Genomic DNA, 21,636 nt, shown 5'->3' with positions numbered 1-21,636 from the left:
TAATTGTACCAGTGTTCCCATTATCGCTTTGATTACCGCTATCGCATCGCTTTCTCTCGCACCTGTTAGATCTTCTTTTACGTAAGTGAGGTTCCTTTTCTATTTTTTGAAGCCACGAGATTACTTGCAATATATCGTACCTTTACCTTTATCTCTTTCTCTCTTTACCTTGCAGTTGGTCTGCTTGAGCCAATTGGGCTCGTATCTTTTCTCTTTACCTTGCAGTTGGTCTGCTTGAGCCACCTGGGCTCGTACCTTATTATCTCTTATCTTGTCCCTTTCTCTGTCTTATTGCAAGTAACTTCGCGACTGGTTGATTATTACTTACGCATTGTAGTGACTATCGCTTTATCTTATTATCTTTCTCTTTTAGAATATTTGAATGTCTAATATCGCTGTCTAGCAGCGCGTTCCGTTGAAGGATCGATTTTTATCTTAGCTACTGAGCATTACTATTTTGTTATATTTTCTCTGATTAGTTTCTATCTGTCTCTTTATCTATTATCGTTGATTATCGCATCTTAGTGAGAGTACCGCGGAAGCGATCTTATATCGCTGCGCGGTCCCGTTCGTCGTTTATTTGACATTGGAGTATTGTGCCATATCGCATCACATCTTGTTAACTGTTTTCTTCGCTAATATCGCTGATCGTAGTTGTCCGTAGTCTATTGGGTTTGCCGTACGTTGCATATTAATTACCTTGAATATTGTTTGCCTTATCTTGAATTACCTTTTATCGTACCGATTATTATCTTTCTTTCTCTCGCACTTACCGCAAACCAGAGACTACGTATTATCTTTTATTCTCTATACTTTATGATAATTTTCTATTTGACCTATCGCTTGAATTTACCTTGTAGTTCATAATTCCTTGTCTGCCTATTTCTGATCATTCTGGTAATGTGATAACTATTTCAATTGTTGTATCTCGCCTGTGTTATAATCGCTTCTCATATTTTATGATTTATTCGCTTACCGCTTAATTTAAGTACAGTATATCTTTTCTGTTCTACCTATCTATCTTAAAACCGTGTTACTCATTACCTTTAATATCGCGAGCTTACGCATATTTCCCGCTTATTCGGAAAACGTTCCGTTAATTGTTAACTCTCTCGCTTAACCTTTCTCTGGCTGTAACTATTGTTAATTATCGCATATATCGTACTTGTATCGCAAACTCTTCCGCTACTTGCTTGTCAGTAAACTTATCGCTTCTTGTTTAATATATTTGATATTATTCCTGCTTCACCTGTTTCTTATTTTATCTATTGGATTCGACTCCGCCCCTCTACCATTATCTTGTCTCTCCGAGCGAACTGTGCAAAACCGTCGTAGAACCTGACCTTACCTTTATCTATTACCTTTACCTTTACCTTTGTCTTTTTCTCTAATTATCTATTTTTGACGCATGTGCGTCTGGCGCCCAACAATTGTATCTTTCTCCCTTAGTATCTCTCCCTATCTAATTATTTAGGTTAGCGACTGCGCCGTAGGGTAACCAATTATCGTTATATCGTTATACCCTCAAATATATAAAAATATCTGGTTACAATATTTTCTTCAATTACCATGACTGAATATTTTTTTAGTACAAGATACTCAACAGTGCAACCAAGTCGTTTTCGAAATATCGGGGTTCAAGTTGATTCAACGAAATAGCCTACTAATAGTACACTAACGATAAGAGTCAACCATAGTGGCCGCTATCCTTCTAGTCGACCGCAGAGTTGACTAGTGGTCAACATAAGAACTTCTTCGGTCAAGAGCGTACATACATGCAAACTTATTTATAGTGCTTATGGGTTCCTAAATTTTTGAAATTTTTATTTCACGAGAAGATGTGCAGAACATCAATTCTTTGGTAGCAAAGACCGATTTGGTTGTGATGGTGTATGGTTTTTTGCTTTTATTTACGTTTTGTATTCCAAAACAGATAACTACTTCACATCTAAAGAACGCATGTAACAAAACGATCAGTACAAAAGAATAAGTCCATGACAAACTTGTTGATCATTCATTGCCATATTTGCTCAGAGACCTCAGATTTGATCAGAGATATATTATTATTCAATAGAATAACGTAGCTTAACAATGGTTTTTGAAACGAATAGGATTAGCGAATAGATCCATCAATATTTTAAAATGAAACAGAAGTACGCATTTATGTTAGTATCGAAGTATGCAGCATAATTACTTGACAATTTTTTTTATTTCACTACATTTCTTGCAGAGATCACAGTCTTCTTCATAATTTATAATTATAAATAAATCTTACTATCGTTGCCATATCATAGTTACAAGAATTTACGAATAATATTTTCAAAAATAGTTCAATAAAAATGTCACATATCATTAGAGCGGCCCTCAAGAAGCTTGTTTGAAAAAATCTCTCTCCAGATCAACTCAAAAAAAAAAAAAAAATATAGAAAATTTCTCCAATATTGGACATAAACAAAAACACTCGGCAACGACGAACGATCGCCAACTTCAAGTAATGACTAATGAGTGTGAATAGGGTATATGACTGATTGATTCATAATAGAATTATAAATAAGTTGTCTCTTTTTCAATCTTCAACATTCAAAGAATTTTTTGCCATGGTTTGAATTGTTCCAGGTGTGTCAACTTACAAAGCATGATTTTTTCCTCATTTCCCTACTACAATGGAAATACTGTTCGATAAGCTGATGTAATATTTTATTTTTCACATTGATTTTTCCTCGTCAGTGATTATTAGCAGTTTCTGCCCTTTGAAATTCAAAATGAATTTATGCTCACAGGCACCTTTTCTAGGTGAACTAGAACGCTGACATTTTTCACTCATTTTTTATAATTTTTTTGATACCGATCTAGGGAGTGCAGAGTCAATTCAAATTCAAAAATGATCTTTTTAAGGAGCACTCTAATAATTATACTAAACAATGCTACATGCGTTGCTTCTTGTACTGTCAACCTGATGGCCCTCTCATAATCAAGCGTGTACCCGACGCATCAATCGGCGTTCAACGTCAGAGGGCCTGCAAAATAAAAAACGATTATTTCAAAAATTGCTTTCTAATATCTCGTATGTAATTTGAGAAAATGAGATTCAGAAAAACATGAGTAATTTATGTGGTATGTTGAGCTATGTCTACCCGTCATCCAGAATGATCACTAATATCCATACTCACTCCATATCATCTTCGTCCTATTTCCATACGTGTAGATTATCACCTTCGGGGCTGTAGTCTTCTCACTTCACACCACTTTCGAACTGTTATCACATATTCTAGACTTCCTCAAAGTTGTCTCGGTGTATTTACTTTGTACAATTCTGTGGATTTTCATCTCAGTGCTTTCTTGGAGCGCTTACCGGATTCATTTTGTACTTTTCGAACTTTCAGGTTGTACTCAAATCCTCAAGCGAATAAGCTGCAGATCTCAATCATATTTAGTATATACCTGGCACAGCAGAGTCTTTTCAAGATGAAGATACTACATCTAGAGAATTGAAAACAAATCTTCACTACACTTCAGAGGCATCTCGGCTGTTACACGCTATAGTGTAATTTTACGTAGCCCATAACATTTTCTAGTCATAACATATAATTTATGCAAATAAACTGTAATCTAAGCTTGTTCAGTTTTATTGTATTACTTCAATTCATATCGTAATTGGAAGGGTTAAAAAAATGCTTGTAGTTGAAATACGGCAGTCGGATTGTTTTCCATCGCACCATTCAACTTTGAGTACGACTGTGATGTGTTAAATTGTACAACAGCCCCAGCGCATCGAGTGTTGTAAGAATTTCCTCTGCAGCTATGGATCCGCTTGCTTCCGATGCGTTTGCTGACGATAGCATTGTAGCTGTCATACAATCCTAGCTCGGTCAAAACACAATTTTTTCTTCGCCTTCTTTCGGAATATTACCTTACAAATGTTGATTGACTATTTGTATTCATAAAATTAATTTTCTAATCAGATTTATAAACTCTAACTGCGGTGACCTTAACGATTTTTTGTTCTACTAGGTAACACATTTCACTATTCAAACTTTGTTTTCGTCATATTGGAGCTAAAATATGTATCCCCAACATTTGACGGCAAGTCTGACAAAAACATTCTATTTAAAGTCGAGAGCAGAATAATGAATAATGTTCTTCAAAGTAATTTGTCAACGGATCTCATGATCACTTTCCAATTATTGTATGTAGGTAGAGACATTTTCGGCAGAGGTAAACAATCATAAGTTTTAGGTTATACACGCAAATTACGTATCGTTATCCTCACGAGTTACTCAAAATTGATATGCATTTTATATGGCCCCAACGACGATGTGACAAATTATAATTAATATAAATAGTTTTCACATGTTTTTTTTCAAATATTTACCCCGATATTTCAGCGTTGATTCTCCATATCGGTCAAAAATCAAAGATGAATTGTTTGACATTTTCGAGGCTGCTTGCAGTGGCTCAACCCGCTCAAGCTGTGTGTTAGTGTACTACACAACCTGTCCGAGTGTACCCGTGCGCGTGTGCAGCGGACGGGGCGCATGGAAATTTGCACTCGGCCATGGCCAGCCCCCTGACACTGGTAGGTAAAAGTGGCACGCGAAATGTGCTTGCCGCACTGTGGCGCTAGATGTTCTGTAAGAACTTCTCATATATATATATATATATATATATATATATATATATATATATATATATAATGTTCCTTTTTTTAACTTTGTCGAAGCTGCGATGAGTTTCTCTGTAAATGGAGTTTATTGTTTCGTATACTATTACATTACATTACTTTTCTTTACATTACGTACTTATATTCTACGTTGAACAAAAATAATATTACCTGTAAATGGAGAAACGACATTTACAGCTTATTTTCCTCTCGTTCTGACGTTTCCACGTGCGATTCCGCTGATAATAGCTTATGTACTCATCTGTCATATGCCCTCGGCATTCTATCGTCTCTATTCGCTCATATTTACACGTATGTACTATTGACCGTGAAGCTGCCAAAGGCGCTCATTGTTGTGCGGTGAAATTTCAAATTTGGGAGTGAGGAAGAAATATGATGAGGTGAATATAGGCCTCGTCATATTTGTTTACATATATATATATGTTGCACCGTCGTCGCGAATATTTTACATGAATATAAGGCTATTGTAGATAATTTTTTGTATAATAAATATGAAATAAAATAATAATAAAAATATTGTAGATAACTTTTTGTAAAATCAATATGAAATAAGAGAATAATGTAAATATTGTACATAACTTTATGCAAACCATTATTCGCGCACATAATGAATTTGAATTATAATTTGAATTGTTCAGCTTAGCATGATAAATTTTAAATATTCACCAATAGTCCTTCAACAAATGAGAATATTCTAAGTTGACTTAGGAAATAGGTAACAGGAATGTAATAAGGTACTCACGTAGACGAAAAAAAACATCCGTGTATAAGAGTGAAAATATTCATTTATTTTCGTATGAATACAATGCATAATGAATACAATTTTCGAATAATAGTGAATATAATGGATATAATAATAGATATAATACAAAATGTACATATATGTTGCATGTGTACGTTTATGTTTTGCAGAATTTAGCTTTCTTTTTGTGCAATTGCTTGTCGCATTTCGAGTTCATTTCGCAAATTTTCAATGATGTTCGATTAAACAAATGAAGGGAACCTAATATTCAAATTGAAAATTCAAGTAATATTAGATTTATTAAAATGATTTCTGTATTTCATGTTAGTGCGGTTCGAAACAAAGAAAATTTAATCGGCAGCGTAGAACTCAAGAACAGAGATCACACCTTGTGACACAAGTTGAAAATCAACTTTCTCAAAATGCGCCTTAACGTCATAGTTAGCTTCAAGGACAATCATGTTTTACAGTAATGTCAGAATATTATTACGAGAACATTTACTTATCAGATTCAACATCGTGTGCTTTGTTCCATCAATAGAAATTAATATCTAATTTTCAACGAAGTTCATGAAGATTTTTTTCCGAATAATGTAATCCGATACAATATCTTGTTCATAGTCCTCCGAACATCACCTCGTAACAAGGATATTTGGAAAGGGTCCCTTTGTTGCAGGAACCATTATAAAATTCTTGGTTTTCAGTTCGTGCTACTGAATAACTTCTGCGTTTCAGGTTCCATTTCCAATCTCAAAATGAGATTTTTTTTGCTCCAGAGAATGCTAACATGAAATGCAGAAATAATTGCGGTAAATGGAGATTCACAAGCTTTGAGTCTTAGCGTCGGACCCTATGAAAAGTGTAAAATTGAATTTGGTTTTAAGTTATCGTGCAACTAGCTAGCCAGATGACACCGTCAACTAAGATTAAATTTAAAGACATTTTTCACTGAAGTTATTTAACAATTATAGATTTAGATTGATTCAGTTTGCCTGGCAAAATTCAACCCTACAATCTAATTGAGGACTTGAAAAACTATTTATCTGAATTTATTGCCAAAGAGAGTAAAAGTAAGCTTCAAAATAAGATACTAAATTAAATGGTATAAAGTTTGAAAAATAATGCTGGTCTATTGACCAGAATAATAATGCTTGAATTACAATGGTGCACAGAATGATTCCTCGGTAGAATGAATTGGCAGCAACCGTAAGTAACAAACTTATCGCTATTGGCTCGATCAAAGTAAAATGGTGGGATATTCAGCCATTATGATCTGTAGTATATCCCGCTTTTCAATTTTGCCTCAACTGATGTTGAGAAGGTGGCGATGGCCTGATGAAATTCACTCTGGCGCCTGATGTCTGACGGAACAACCAGGTTCGATGGTTATAATGATTGCACCACTCAAGAAACCAGGATCCTTGCCACCTAAACGTTTTGACCATCAGGTAAGGCATAATTTTCCTCGTGTTAATCAAAGTTTAAACTTTGAGCCTGCTGAAAAAAAATCAATTTTATCATTGAATCCATGTTAAAATATTGTAATAGTCAAAGATCACGGAATTAGAAATTTATTTACATGCTTCCATGCCTGACAACTTTAGTCCCGCTTTGACAATGAAGTCTACATTGACAGTTGGGTTGTGAAGAAATTAATAAATAAAGATAAGCCTAGTGTACGATGTGAAACATGCAAAAATGCTTTAGTACAGGATTTTCAAAATGTGACCCAGTTGCAACAGAACTTTCTTATAGAGGCTAGAACGAGAGGAGGACTACTTTTTTCTAGTGAATCTGTCGTTTGTATTTGTGAACAAAACGGGAATATCATTCAGGCATTCCATTGATAAACTTAATGGTTTGGTTCCGGTCGGAAACAATTTTCCAGCGTTTCTTTGTTCAGAGGTCTTGCGTGATTTTGTACAATCGCCTTGTACATTATTTCCCCAGTTAAACGAACCCATGTTTGATGATGCAACTAATGAATTAAATCACATTTATTTGCTTTCAAAGTAAGTATGCAAAGCATACTGTATTTAAGACTGTATGCTGCAACAAAGATAGCGTCTGAAAAAGTTGTTCGGACCAAAATTCGTCATCACCTCAATCAACTAATTATTATCTGGGAACGTCAGTAATATCTGGGTCATTCCACCAATTATTGAGTGAAGTTGTGCCGGGGGATCTGACCCAACCTAACAAAAAATTTTATTGAAAAGTACATAAAAAAGAGAGCTTTCCTGATTTTTTTCAAATTTTTTCGTCGAACCCTTTCGAAGATACAGTAGATCGAAAATTGAAAGATTTGCAATTCTTGACTTTAGATATTAAAAATATCAACCCCTTTTAAAATTTCTAAAAATAAATTAAATTACGTTTTTTCTGTAAAAAAGTCTCAGCTTTCTGAAAAAAATATTTCCAATACCCTCCACTGTCGGGAAAACCCTGAAAAATGAGGTCAAAAACTAAAAAACGCTTTTTCTACCAATGTATCATTTTTTATATTTTTTAAAATATTTTTTTCGAAAAATTCAGATTTTTTTACACGGAAAATGAATTTTTTTATTTTCAGATTATTTAAAAATAAACCATAGAAAAATAAAGTTGAAAGTTCTGTGATGAATTGCTGATCTGTATTGTGCTGCCGTCACGGTCGTCACACGAACTATCGAACACGAACTCGAACACTCGAAATTTTTATGGGTGATCACACCTAATGTGATAAGCGTTAAGGGCTTTTTTTCATTTTCGGCCTTTCGCAGTTAAAAATTGAATATGGGATGGCCAGCCTGCGAAAAACAGACGATGAACGTGAGTGGTGCCGAGTCAGCGGTGATCGAGTGTTAACTTTCAAGATATTCTCTTAGTATACCTCACAAGCAGTCAACATCCAGCGTAATATACAGATCAGTGAACAAAACTAATTATGAAGAAAACGTAGAATTGAAGGTAACAAATACGGTCATAGAAGACGAATGCGTTTTCTACCAGGTTGGTGATTGTAATAATAATAGTTCTTTATGCATCACAATTATCTTTGCAATCGGTGGGAGGAATTAAGGTCCAAACAGGGGTTTGGCAGCGGTGGTAGAAACACTCGTATTTGCACCCGCATTATAATCCAACTATGAATATTTATGCCGACGCTATGCATGATGTCTTAAAAGGTACCTTTGATTATGATCTGGGAAAAATTTTAAATAATTTCATATACGTAGCATAATGTTTGATAATCCAGAGTCGCAGTTTTTTTTATATACACTGCAGGATTTCACGTAAATTGGCGTTCCGAATTTTTCATTTGTTCGCATTTCCACACAGACACGAGGATTACCACAAAATGAGTTATTCAATCAGGTGGATTGATGGTCAGAACGTCTTTTGTTTATTGTGAATCTCTCTATCTAATAAAAAAGTTTCAAACAAATGAACGTAGAAAAAGATTATAATAACAATAGTAAAAAAAAGATTATAATAACAATAGTATACGCATGAAGTTGGCGGTGGGGTGAGATCCCGAAAACAAAACAAAAAGCATCTAGCAAACCCTTTGACAGCTGTCATCGGCTGTTTATGACAGTCTTTAACAAATCCATTTATAGGTATCTGCTTCTGACGCGCAAAAAATGAACATACAAACGAAAATTATCAAGATGATTCCCGACGGGAATTGTCTTTTTCGCGCGTTGGCGTATTGTGTATACGGCACTCAAGATCGACACGCAGAGGTGAGACTGAGTATCGTTTCAAATATAGTGGATAATTGGTCTACATTTGCGGGTTTTATTACAGGTAATGAGTCAAACGGTGCTGTGATTAGGTCACCTGGTGATTACAAATCACATACGAATAAAAATGGAATATACGGGGGAGAAGCAGAATTAGCTGCAGCTGCGGACATTTTTAAGATATGTTTAATCGTGTATCGCGAAGAACAAATTCATCCACACCGGATCGGATCACAAAATGAAACACAATTCTCGCTACTCTTCACCGGCGACGGAGACAGTGAACACTTTGATGTCTTGCAGAATTAAAATAAAATTCAGATAGTGAGTAATAAGTATGAGAAGTAACAATCAAATATTAGTAAATCTAAATATATCACCAAACAGTCAAAAGGACAGCCCGGATTTACGATGCAAATGGAGAAAGGAGGAGTTTCAAGCAGCAGACAAGGCGATGAAGATGGTGGATGGTCGGAAGTATCACAAAAGAAAGAGGAAAATAAAATTGTAAGTGCGAAGAACCAAATAAGCCATGGAATAATATCCATCAAATATTCGTATAACCAGGTAAAAGGACGACCAGGATCGATGTTGACCACAAGAGAAAGAGGTGTTTTGCGGAATGAACAGCAACGCAAATATAGAGAAAAAAATAATATAAAGAAGGTGATTTTGGAGAATAACGGGCAGAGCGGTAGCAAAAATAATTCAGCAAGTCAAGGAGATAGAGCGATATCAATAGAGAAGGAACACCAATTTTCAACCAACGAATGGAAGCTTAGATTGATGAAAAAAAGAAAAGTAAGCACAGAAGGAATTGAAGTGGACAGCAAGTGCAGACCTGTCATCAAATCAACATGAAGGAATTCGCCTGTCTACTAGACAATGCGTAAGGAAATAGTGAGGCGCGAAGCCCCTAGTAAGGTAAACATTAAAGTACACGCAGAAAATATAACGTTAGCGTCAGCGTGATCGCTTGCTTAGCCCTGAGGATAAAGACTGCCTGGTGAAAAATGACGTGTAGGATCCGTAAGACGAAGCAACTTTTACGAACAACTCGCAGTCCGCGTTGTCAGTGGTGGAGCATCTGAGGTGACAATCATGAGGAGCCTGGTCTGCTTTGAATGTGTGTCTGGAATTTATTACGATAAATAAAAATTTGCGAATGCTAAAATCTTGTAGCGTCGAAGTACCGAGTGTACTTTGTTCATCTGTTTTTATGACTTCGAAAGGGATTCTTCTCGACCTCGTAGAATGAATTGTAACGTGTTCAATCACCTCAATAGGAGCCGAGCAGCATTCACAACAAAGCTAATAACGTCGACTCACCAACAGACGCACGTAGCACCACCGACTCACCGAGGGTGGACTACAGTGACGCAGGCACACCGGCAGACCGCGGATCATTGCTTCCGCACTCGCTCCAAAGTTACTGCTCAAGACCACGGACAGCCGATCCTATAACCAACAGACTCATGACGTAGCACTGACTCGCTGTTTGTAGATCTTCATTATGGTTCCAAGCCAATGCGGCAGGTAACCTCTTCGAGTAGATTCAATTCGTTGGAAGAACAATTATAGACTAAGTGCTTTTGATGCGATTAGACATATATAATGGATGGAGGAAGCAACGTTAAAGTGACTTGCTTACTAGAGAAAAGATTACGGAATAGAAGCAATTTGGAACAGTATAAACAGTAAAATTACTTAGGAGCATAACCAAGGAATTACGTAGCGGCACTTACAATTAGTAATAAGCAAAGTATATAGGAGTTGATTCATTTTCGTTGTCGCATGAATTCCAGGTAAAATTACCAAACTTCGAAGATTTGGACTCAACCCATTGGTTACCAAAATAAGGATAATTAGTAAAGGTATGCAGGGACGGTCTAATAGCCCACCTCTGTATCACGCAGCTACATTCTAACCTCCCGCGTCTGCTAGCACTCAAATTAGATCAGTAAAAATGAGATAGGACCGCGGGAATGGCCTAACATCCCAACTTCGCCATACGCAACGCAGCCAAAGGGCAGTTTGACGTGGCATCATGCAATAATCTCACGACTTGCGTCACTGGCAGAACTAAAAACTTGCATTCCCGCTAACTTGTACTAAAAGTTTGAACGGATATTAATTCTGAGTTAATACGATAAACAGGAAATAGAGATTAGGCATACCCTACTAACACATCTCCCTTCCTTACCAGACAGAAAGACAAAGATTTCACCGGCACGCCATTTTACAGGTGCATGCAAAACCCAAAACGGGGAGGGGGGGGGGTAAACATGTTTGACGAAAGTAACATTGCAATGCTATACTAAGTAACAATTACTTAAAAAGGAAAAATAGTATATTACGCTACTAGGGCCGAAAGTATGAAATTCCTGCACTGCGCAGAGTTCAGGGCTTTCATACTTCCGGCCCGTGTCGTGTATACTATTTTTCTTCATAGCCGGTCGAAAGTAATATGCATAAGATAAATATGCATAACCTTTTTTAATGCCTGCCCGGCATTTGTTGCACGAGCAAAGCGAGTGCTGCTGGTCGGGGACAGGCATCAAATACAATTATACTGGAAAAAAAATATAAATTTGAACAAATATCTTTATTAACGAATTAAAATTACAATTATAAATAAATAACAAATATATTATTTATTTTATTAGCATAAAAAAGAACAAACTTATTAAATTTATATGATAGTACTATTATAAATTATTATTTTTGTCATCTTTCTATTTATCGCAATCGAAATAAAAGTTGTTGATAATATTTCCATGAAATGTAAATACGATGTTGGATAAATACGTAGGACGACGACTCGGTATCATGAACAAGATTCTAGGGAAAGATAAATTATTTTCTGTTCGAAACCAGATTAAAATAAATATTGCTAAAGTTCTTAGTATCAGATCTAAGGTCAACTCAGCCTCATTCTCCAACAATGTTACACATTTCTAAAATGAAACGTTTTCTGAAGTCAGTTTCGTGGTGGAGGATACTAACAGCAGAGAAATTGAAACTATGGTTATGTTCTAATTTTTGTTTTATTAGGGCTATTTTTCGTATTGATCACTTATTGTTAATATTACGTTGTGACATCACTTTCGGTTGTAAAACATGTTTCTTTCAGTAGAACATTTCTAGTCTGAGGAGGACCTATCTGCAGTAGAAGCGAAACGAGCTTCTCGTTCAGTTTTTTTTTTATTATTGACCTGATGACGCCGATAAATTTTTTTCTTTTTATACTGTTTGCGTCCGCTTAACTCGTATATTTATTACACCTATTACCATGAGTGTTAAGCATATGAACAATAGCACACAGATTCAACTTTGTGTGGTTATATCCGCACGTGTGATCTGTACACGTGTAAGCACCTAGCGAATAGGTGCGAACTTCCATTCTTGCAAATGCAGCAATTAATAGTTGACGATAGACGTGCGCTGGCGTTAAAAATATTCTGGTGTTGTTTTGCGTTTCCTGATATATCTGACTTTATAATTGAGCAGGCATACAATTTAAATGATGAACATACCTTAGATGCTCGGCGATATTTTCGATTAGAAGTTGAACAGCGCAATATTACTAATTGCATCAGCAATAACTTACCGGAAACAGATGGTGTCGACGTAAACCGTTACTTCTTGTTGGATTAGATCAATACCTTTAACTATTTCGTTCTCTGTTCGTTACAGGCAGCTTACTCCGCGAGAGTTCTGGCTCGGTAAGCTGCAATCTACGTCAACTAAAGTTTCAAATCTTTTACTCACGATAGCTCAGGAAATTCCCCGACCACATGTGCTATGTTTATGAATCGATAATAACTGCGTTATATGAGTTCGTTATGCTACTACTATGGTGTAAGAAGCAAGGTGTGCTCCATAGAGGACCAATTTTCGTAAAAGCTCACGAATTCCGCCAGTGGACATCACGGCAAGTCAAAGTGAGGCTGCAGGGCAGGTGCATGCACGCGTACACATTATAACATAACCTTAACTACACGCATTGATAAACGCACAAACAAACGTAGTGGATCACGCATCGCGTTAAATCGCATCGTTTCACAAATTCGATAAAATCTTCAGTTGTTCGGTTAAGGGCTGTAAGAATCATGGTGGCATCTGCAGAGGTAAAAGTATACACATTTTCACTATACATGGATTGAAGACTTCATTCAACGTTTCATATGTAACATTCTAATCTACCTTGGAATCTTCTAATAATTCTGAATTGACTGCCTTTTGTGACGTCAATCGGTTGCACTTTTCTATTGGTTAGTCCGAAAAGCTGCGCTGTAGGGCACCTAATTCTTCACACCATGGCTACTACCGGCCGAAGTGTTTCTTCCTTCGCGTACTCACGCATAGCTTTTACTAGTATGCTACTGCAATATGTTTGTCTTTATTTCTTGATCCATATTTGACGCTTCACACGAAATAACATCTTTCCATCTCTTTGGCAACTGTTCTTTGATTAGAAATTGGGATTTAAGATTTTTACATTTTCCTGTAGTTATTTTAATAAATAAGTTCCCATTACAGCTTACATTTGTAATTTTTGACACTCATTTCAATTTTTTGTTTAATGTTTACCACCCTTGCGACCAAATTGTTTTGAATCAGAACTGCGACAAAACAGTTAAAACGATTATTGTTTTAATTTTTTTTTTTTTATCTAGGTTTAAAACTATCCTAAAATGTATTAAAAATTGGGGAGTGAACTATCTGCTACGGGGTGAATGATAGTGATCACAATGAGCGGCTGTCGATGATCGCATCCATACTAATCGTAAGCGGCGACCTTATTATGGCCTATTTCGAATCGTAACCCGTCGACTACGCGCACGTACGAGGAATCAAAGGAAGTGAGAGGAAGTTACATTAAAGTGTTGAACGTTTCGTTGTAGAATTGATTTATTGTCAAAGATATGGCGCGCGCAATGAGAAGACGTGAAGGTGGAAAAAGGGAAGAGAGGTCTTTTAGATGTTGTCCGAATGAATGATGATTTCAGAGTGGAATATGGGGGAAGGATACGAAGAGCTAGCTAGTTGCAGTGCAGGAGTAGAGGGAGCATTCTGCTGATGCGGTATGAGAACTGAGGCAGTGGGGTAATGATGAGAAAAAGATACAGGGTATAAGGTAGCTGTAGGAGTGTGAGAAAAGTATCTAATGTCTGGAGGACGTGATATATCTATCTAGAATTTTTTTTTAATAAATTATTATGACGAATAATTTTTTTTTTTTAATGTCATGGATAGAGTTTGACTGTCGAAAAGGCGAGCACCAAGAGTAATATTTTTTCTTCAGTTCAGTCATTTTTTAAATCGTATGATTCTGGTTTTGCGCAAATAAGGGGAACCTAGACTGCAACGACTTCGTTGCCGATATGACGTTTACGGGCATAATTGCAGTGACTATCAACGACACATTCTCCGAGAACAGCATCGGGTAGTGAGACGAAATGCATTCGCCCCACATACCTATGAGGACTCCCATTTTTAGTACAATGGACAGTGAATATTTGTTTTGATTTTATATAATAACGAGACATATGTAAACAACGGGAAGGTTAAGAATTTTATTCAGTAATCATAAGAAAATGGACAAGCATACAAAAAATAAAACAAGAACGATGATAACTATGACAGTTACATCAGATATTGATTTAAATAAATAAAATATAAATTACCATAGAAATCTTTTAATCATTCGTGCCATTGAATTTTACTTTTCTAACTCTCTGATCATATAAATATATGGACATCATCTATTTCTTTAGATTTAAAATTACATACTCATATATTCATTCACACAATCATACACAAGGTAAAATACGGTTGTTTAGCTAATTAGTTCTTTTGTATCAATTGTTTTTTATATTGCTATTTATTTGTCAATTTCTAATTATTCTTAACAGTTTTTTTTTTTATTAAATTAACGGTTTTATCACTTATCCATGAAGTTTGACACAACAGGTTCTGTTATTGATGTAAAATCCATTTATAGTGTTCTTTCTGATGTGCGTCTTGTCAAACCGTTCCTGTGAGATGTTCGTTTTTAAAGATTAGTGTGCAAATTAGTTTCAAATTATATAAATGACGTATTAAATCTTGCACCACTACGAGGAATTAAATGGATGCGTATAATCAGTTGTGAGTCGTAAAGTTTAGCGCGCACTTTTATAATTACGTATTATCGTCATAGGTCAAATGCCTATTGGTAAATAGATTTCATGGAAAAATGTTTTATACGAAAATGTTGTTGCTTAGAAAGGATATCACATGGCGCTAACAATTACTTTCTTAGTGAACTCAGTAAGGAGATATCAAGGCCATCTTAAATTTTCGTTCCCAATTTGAATTCTTTCGGATGTTTTGAAAAGTAGTTGCCATTTTTCTACCTTACTAAACGGCTGACAAAGATGGGTCCAATTTTAAACGTACGAGTAGTGCAGAAGAACGGCCCAATCGATGAAACTACACATCAGAAGCTCCATATTTAGAGGAAAAACGAAACAGCGTTAGGAGTTTTGGCCAAATCCGTGATGCAGAGGTCCGATATTCTTCCCGTAAGTACGCTGAGAAAAGTTTCATTTGTTATAGTTAGGTACTAGGAAATTGTAATAGAATTGGTATCGTTGCAACAACGGCTTAAATATTGTTGGTATTACAAGAAAACCTGATACAAATAACTATTTATTGTAATTGTAGTTGTCAATAACAGATTTTCTGGTTGGTGCAATATTAAATATGTTTATCAAGTTGACTACATTTTTTAAACTCAAATAAGCCTTTAACTTCTATTTACTATTGCAGTAGTTTTAAATTAGCGAAATAATAACAAGAAAATATGGTACAAGAGACCATAATAAAAAAGGATAGCTATGTATACTTGATTTTCTGATTACGGCTACAAAACGGATTTTCGTTTGTACCCGGAATAATATTTTTCGGTTATGGTGTACAATGAAAATAGTTACAGAATGTATAGTGAGCACAACCGAAGAGTTCTCTCGGTGAAGGTAGTTGTTAGGCACCACATCTGAACGTCATCCTGACAACTCTAAGGCTTTCTCCAAAAGCGTTTCCTGCAAAACTTAATTATTTTTGGCATAGCGTCTCATATATGACACACCTTTTTTCAATCGGTTATTCAAAATTTACATTCAATTTTTGAGATATCGCTGTCATTTTTTTTGCATAACCAGACTTCTAAGATGTCAATCCCGATGTTTTAAAAGGGATTATGAAGATTCCGCGAATATAGTGAACACTATAAATAAACAAACGGGTGAAAATGCATGTTTTCAAAGAATAAATGTAATTGTGGGACGGTTATGGAGACTAGAAAAGTGGAACTTGGTAATATTGGATTTTTGGGGTCGCTAAACATAAATTTGATGAAAAAATTTCAAAATTCCAAATGGCAGATTCAATATGGCGGGCTAAAAATATAAGTGTTGATCTAATTCGCTTGAAATTTGTTACTCGGGAATTCTCGGGGTCGCTGAAAACAAATCGGACGTCGGAATTTCAAAATTTAAAATGGCGAATCCAATATGGCGTACTGAAAATATAAAAATTGATGCTATTCGCTCATATTAGATCGACAAATTTGGGTTTTAGAAAATTCTCAAATCTGAACCCATTTTTGAAACCAGCTACCTCGAGAACCCATAACACGCCCTCTTTCACGGAATTTGGCTGTGAGGAAAAATGTATACTTCAAAGGGTTAAATAGATATACATTTCCTAAGGTATTTGGCATTTCAACTTGAAATGGTACACCTTGTACAAGCACAACGTGTAGAGATTGTTTCACACTTTTCCTGACTATATTATCTTTTTCTCATTTTTGTGTTCTGCATACCTATGCAACATGTGTGTATGATGACAAGAAAATGCCTCTTACCTTTCATTTTGTCTGTTCAATTTTCTGGCTCTCTGTATTCGCCTGGAATATGCAAGGGCTTGTCCTTCGCATGAATCGAGTCGCAGGGCATAAGGTACAAGGTGGTTAACGATCAACACGTACCCAGCATCCGTTTAGAGCGCTTGCGCGTAACGCTAAGATATGACGTAACCACCGCACCCCGGCTGTACCTCTACCGCGCCATTATACGCGTATAACCCACCTCATCCTGGGTGATGATTTTTTTTACTTCGTCTTTTATTTTCATCTAAAATCTTCCCATGAAAAATTTCATCTTTTTTCGCGATAAAGTTGCTTCTGCAGAGCAATTTTGGATTCCTCATATTTTCATGTATAAATCGTATGGAGTTCTTAAGAGGTGCATGTGCTTTACTTATTCCCTACATTTCACGTATTTTCTCGATTTTAAAGCAACTCGAGAACGCGATTCAATTGCCAACACTTTTACAATTCGCTAAATCATTCTTATACGTATTCTTTTATTTTTCAGTGTGTGAGTGTGCCAGTTTTTTTCGGTTGAAAACGCCTTTTTCCGTTGCGCGACTTTTTTTTGTGAATTTAGGTATTACAATAAGTAGGCAGGCATGAAAATCAGGACTGTCTGTAGCAGCAGTGATAGTTTGATGTTTTACTTTTTCAAGTGGTTATACGTATATGCTTTAAAAATACAGTATGAACATGGATTTTTTAAAACACATTTTCATAGATTCAAGATTCACAAATATTCAAAATCTCATGATATGTTAATAAGGTTCAAAGTATCATTACGAATACGAATTTAGGTGTAAGGTAAGTGTACCAGTTACTGAACCGGTCCCAATTATTGACCTTTTTTGGTTTCATCTGTTTGATTTGTAGGTCCTCAATTACCAAAAAATAAATTTATAGCGTTTAACGCTCTAGCAATTGGTCTTAGTCATCGAGAAATTCACCGTTAATTTTTAATTTTGAAAAATAAAATGGTCAATAATTGCGTCAAAAGGCGACAATCATTGGTACACTTACCTTAGGCAGATCTTGGAGAGATTTATAGGACTGAAAAAGATTCCGTAAATATGCTGTGTAAGAAGTTGCTTCATCAGTAGGTGGTTAACTTTGTGGCAGAGAAGTGGCATATAAAACTCCGTATCTAACTTTGAGTGAGTTTTCAAATTGAAAAATGAATTCAAAAACCCCTTCATAGATGTTGAGTGAGTTTTTCTCAAAATTCCAGTCTCGATAATTACATGGGAAAAGAATTGAACACAGAGAACAATATTTCAATCATAACTACGGAGTTATTTTTCGACGTGATGGACTGTTCTGTATTGAAAGTCTGAGAATTCGATCATGAAATCGAAAAAGCTGGAAAATGGCAAGTAGAAATATCGATGATTGGATAAAATTAGAAGCATGCTTAATTACTTCAACTGTCTTATTTCAACCAATAATCATAGAATCATTTTCTGGTGGGTCGCTATAGCATTTCAAATAAATTTCATTCCAGACGGTTCAAATTTTTTTATCGAAATGCAGGTATAAATGTCAAATAAATAATAAATCACACACATGGTTATACAGTGTCAATAATATTGAATATGTCATTTACTGTGGACAAGTTACTTATAACTAGTGTTGGAAGTTTTTTGAATTAATTATATTCTGTATATATTTGAAAGAAAGAAAATTGCTAATTAAAATCAAATAAAATTATAAAAATTTCAATTACAAGTTACGAATGTAATTAGTATGAATTTTTTTCTAATTGTTAGCAGAATTTGAGATACCAGGCTTCAATTTTCTGCAAATTACATTTCGCAAATTTTGCAAAAAACAATAAAGAGTTTACGCGAAAGTTAGTGCAAGTCTAAAACAAGCTGCAAGTTCAACCTTGCAAATTGCCCCCTCTAGTAACAAATTCACAATTAACTACTCATTACATTGTGAATTTGTAATAAAAATGCTTTTAATTACTCTATACTGTGAGCATTTGTAATAAAAATCCATTTAATTATTTATTACTTTGTGCAGTTGTCATTAAAATTCATTCGATTACCAATAACTTTGAGTATTTACTATTTAGTATTGCATTTGTGTAATTTAAGTGCGTTCATGTGATTTAATTACATTCCCACAAAATTTTTGGAACAATATTTAGTAAAATTAATTACATTTTATTCTCAGCATCAAAGTCAACTCAAAAGTCAGTCACATTTTATTGGGGTGACCCAAAACTCATTGGAATTATTCATACTTACAGGGAATGACTCATATATACTCGAAAAATTAGCCGTCCATGAATCCCTGTCTCTGTGTGGGGTGCGGGTAAAAAATCAGAAAAACCAAAAATTAGAATGGTCATAATTCCGAACATAGATGTATCGAAAACTCACAGTCACGAAAGAACAAAGTGGTGGTTCTTCATTAAGTCAGAAATAATGGAATTAGAATACAAGGGTATCGAAATTTGAAGTTATAGAATTTAGAATACACAACTGCTGAAAATCCCGGAAGGCCATTAGCAGAATGAGGCAAATGCAATTGCTCACAAACACAAATAAATAACCTTCAGATGGATCATAAAGTAGAATTTTCATCTATTCGAATTCATAAATACGAAGGCTCAAGAATCAGAATGGTTAGAACTTCGAGTAGTACCTAATCTCATAGAAAGCTCGGAATATAGAATTGCAGTATATCAGAATCATCAGAATGAAGAATCGCCATATATCAGAAGAGTCAATAACTCATATCATATCAGAAGCCAAGAAATATAAGTTTATGATATCAAAAGTCGTATTCAATCTTTTAATGACATAAAAATATTGCAGATGAAAAGATACACCTGATGCATCTGCATAAAATTCGAGATTCTGGCACTCCTATCTGATTGTTAGTTAACCATTTTATGCACATATCTTTTCTTACATGCGATTCAGTCTAAATTTTGCTTACCTGGGGTGTTGGGGTCGCTGATTACGAATCCGGACTCGAAATTTTATAATACAAAATGGCGGATCCAATATGGCGGATGAGAATTCTAAAAGTTATTTCGTTTCGATAAAACTTAGTATGGAATGGTTTTTAAACTCGTTGATTACGAATCTGTGTTTAAAGGTCAAGAATTGAAATTGGCGGATCCAAGACAGTGGACGTAAATTCTAAAAGATATTTGATTTTGATAAAACTTAGTATGAAATGGTCAATCAGGTAGGGCAACGTAATTTGAAATAAGTATCTATTGCAAATATGTGAAAACCTGAGGTAAATGCTAGCCCGAAGATATTGTTATTCAGCTTGTTCGCGACGTGAGCAGTTTATAAGTCAGCAAATAAAAACAGGCACATCGTTGGCCACACTTCAAAGGCCTAACTCAACAGCTTTAACAACTCAGAGTTCTCCAGTTGCGTTGCATTCTTTTTTCATTATTAAGTATTGAGAAAAGAATTTATTTGATTCTGTATATAAAACATTTTACAAGGCAAAATAGATTAGTTGGATAGACTCAGAATGTGAAATTCTGGTGTTAAGCCATCTGATCGATTACGTTCGGAATACTGATCTTTTTGAATTGTACGATTCTGAATAATGACCCTTCTACATTCTGTATATCTGTTTTCTGCCGTTTCTAGATGATGAAGTTCTATTTTTTACTTTTATAATATTTGGACATTTGAGAGTATGAAACTTTCTACAAATTCATTCTCTAAAACATTGACTCTATACATTATTAAATTCTGTACTTCTGAATTCTTGGATTAACGTTCACTGAAGTCAGTGGGTTCGGACAATAGAGCCCTCTACTAAATACATTTTAGGTAAACTGCAGCTTTTTATTGGGCACTATTCAGAACTTAAAATTTCTGATAGTATCTGTTCTCACATATGTTTTATTCGAGTTTATTAAATTCGGAATTCTGGACATTCTGATTGTCGGTTTTTCTGATTTCTTACCCCCACCCACTACTCGATGCCATAATGTCCACTTAGAATCCGGTGTATTTGGTAATCTCAAAATGAACCCTAGATACCTCGAAATCCTCTTTTCTCAACCCTTTCAAGCATACATCTTTCCTTACGTGCGATTTACTTGAAATTTTGCATGCATGAGTTTTTAGGGTCACTGATTACAAACATGAACTCTATATTAGAAAACTCCAAATGGCGGTCCCAATATGGCGGACAAATAAAATCAACAAGAAGATAAATTTGTTGGTACTTATTAAGTTCGTGTAAAAATGCGCATTCGAATTTTAATTGTGGATCAGCGGAAAAGTACGAATTCCGACCATTTGTTTACATGTGCTATTTTTGCTTAAAAAGATTGATGAGTTTTATATTTTTTTAAATCTAGAAATATTTTGGGGACCGTGTGAAACGAAAAAACTTGGCAGTTATTAGCAAAAAAGTAGTTTTAATAAATGAACAGCTGCAAAAAAAGGTATGACGCTGAGCGGCCCAGGGTGAATTAAAAGGTTAAGACATGTTGAGGTAGAGATTGATGCATGATAATGCTACGGTGTAGATGATTGTGATCCCGACGAGCGGCTATCAATGATCGCATCCACATCCA

At 35.3% G+C, this 21,636-nt stretch overlaps 1 protein-coding gene and 1 long non-coding RNA gene across 6 annotated transcripts in view; one reads left to right on the top strand and one right to left on the bottom strand.

Moving 5' to 3' along the window:
- Nucleotides 1–21,636, top strand: part of LOC124177821 (two pore potassium channel protein sup-9) — an 854,038-nt gene that overhangs the window by 205,290 nt on the left and 627,112 nt on the right. The gene's annotated exons all lie outside the window — the stretch shown is intronic.
- Nucleotides 15,093–16,198, bottom strand: LOC124179232. Its single transcript, XR_006869996.1, has 3 exons — nt 16,132–16,198; nt 15,553–15,729; nt 15,093–15,192 (listed from the first exon to the last, which is right to left on the bottom strand). It is a non-coding gene; the product is annotated as an uncharacterized LOC124179232 (long non-coding RNA).

Source organism: Neodiprion fabricii, chromosome 1, assembly GCF_021155785.1.
Source record: "Neodiprion fabricii isolate iyNeoFabr1 chromosome 1, iyNeoFabr1.1, whole genome shotgun sequence".
Taxonomy (NCBI): domain Eukaryota; kingdom Metazoa; phylum Arthropoda; class Insecta; order Hymenoptera; family Diprionidae; genus Neodiprion; species Neodiprion fabricii.
The sequence above is the reverse complement of the archived record's forward strand: the minus strand, read 5'-3'. Positions and strand labels throughout refer to the sequence as shown.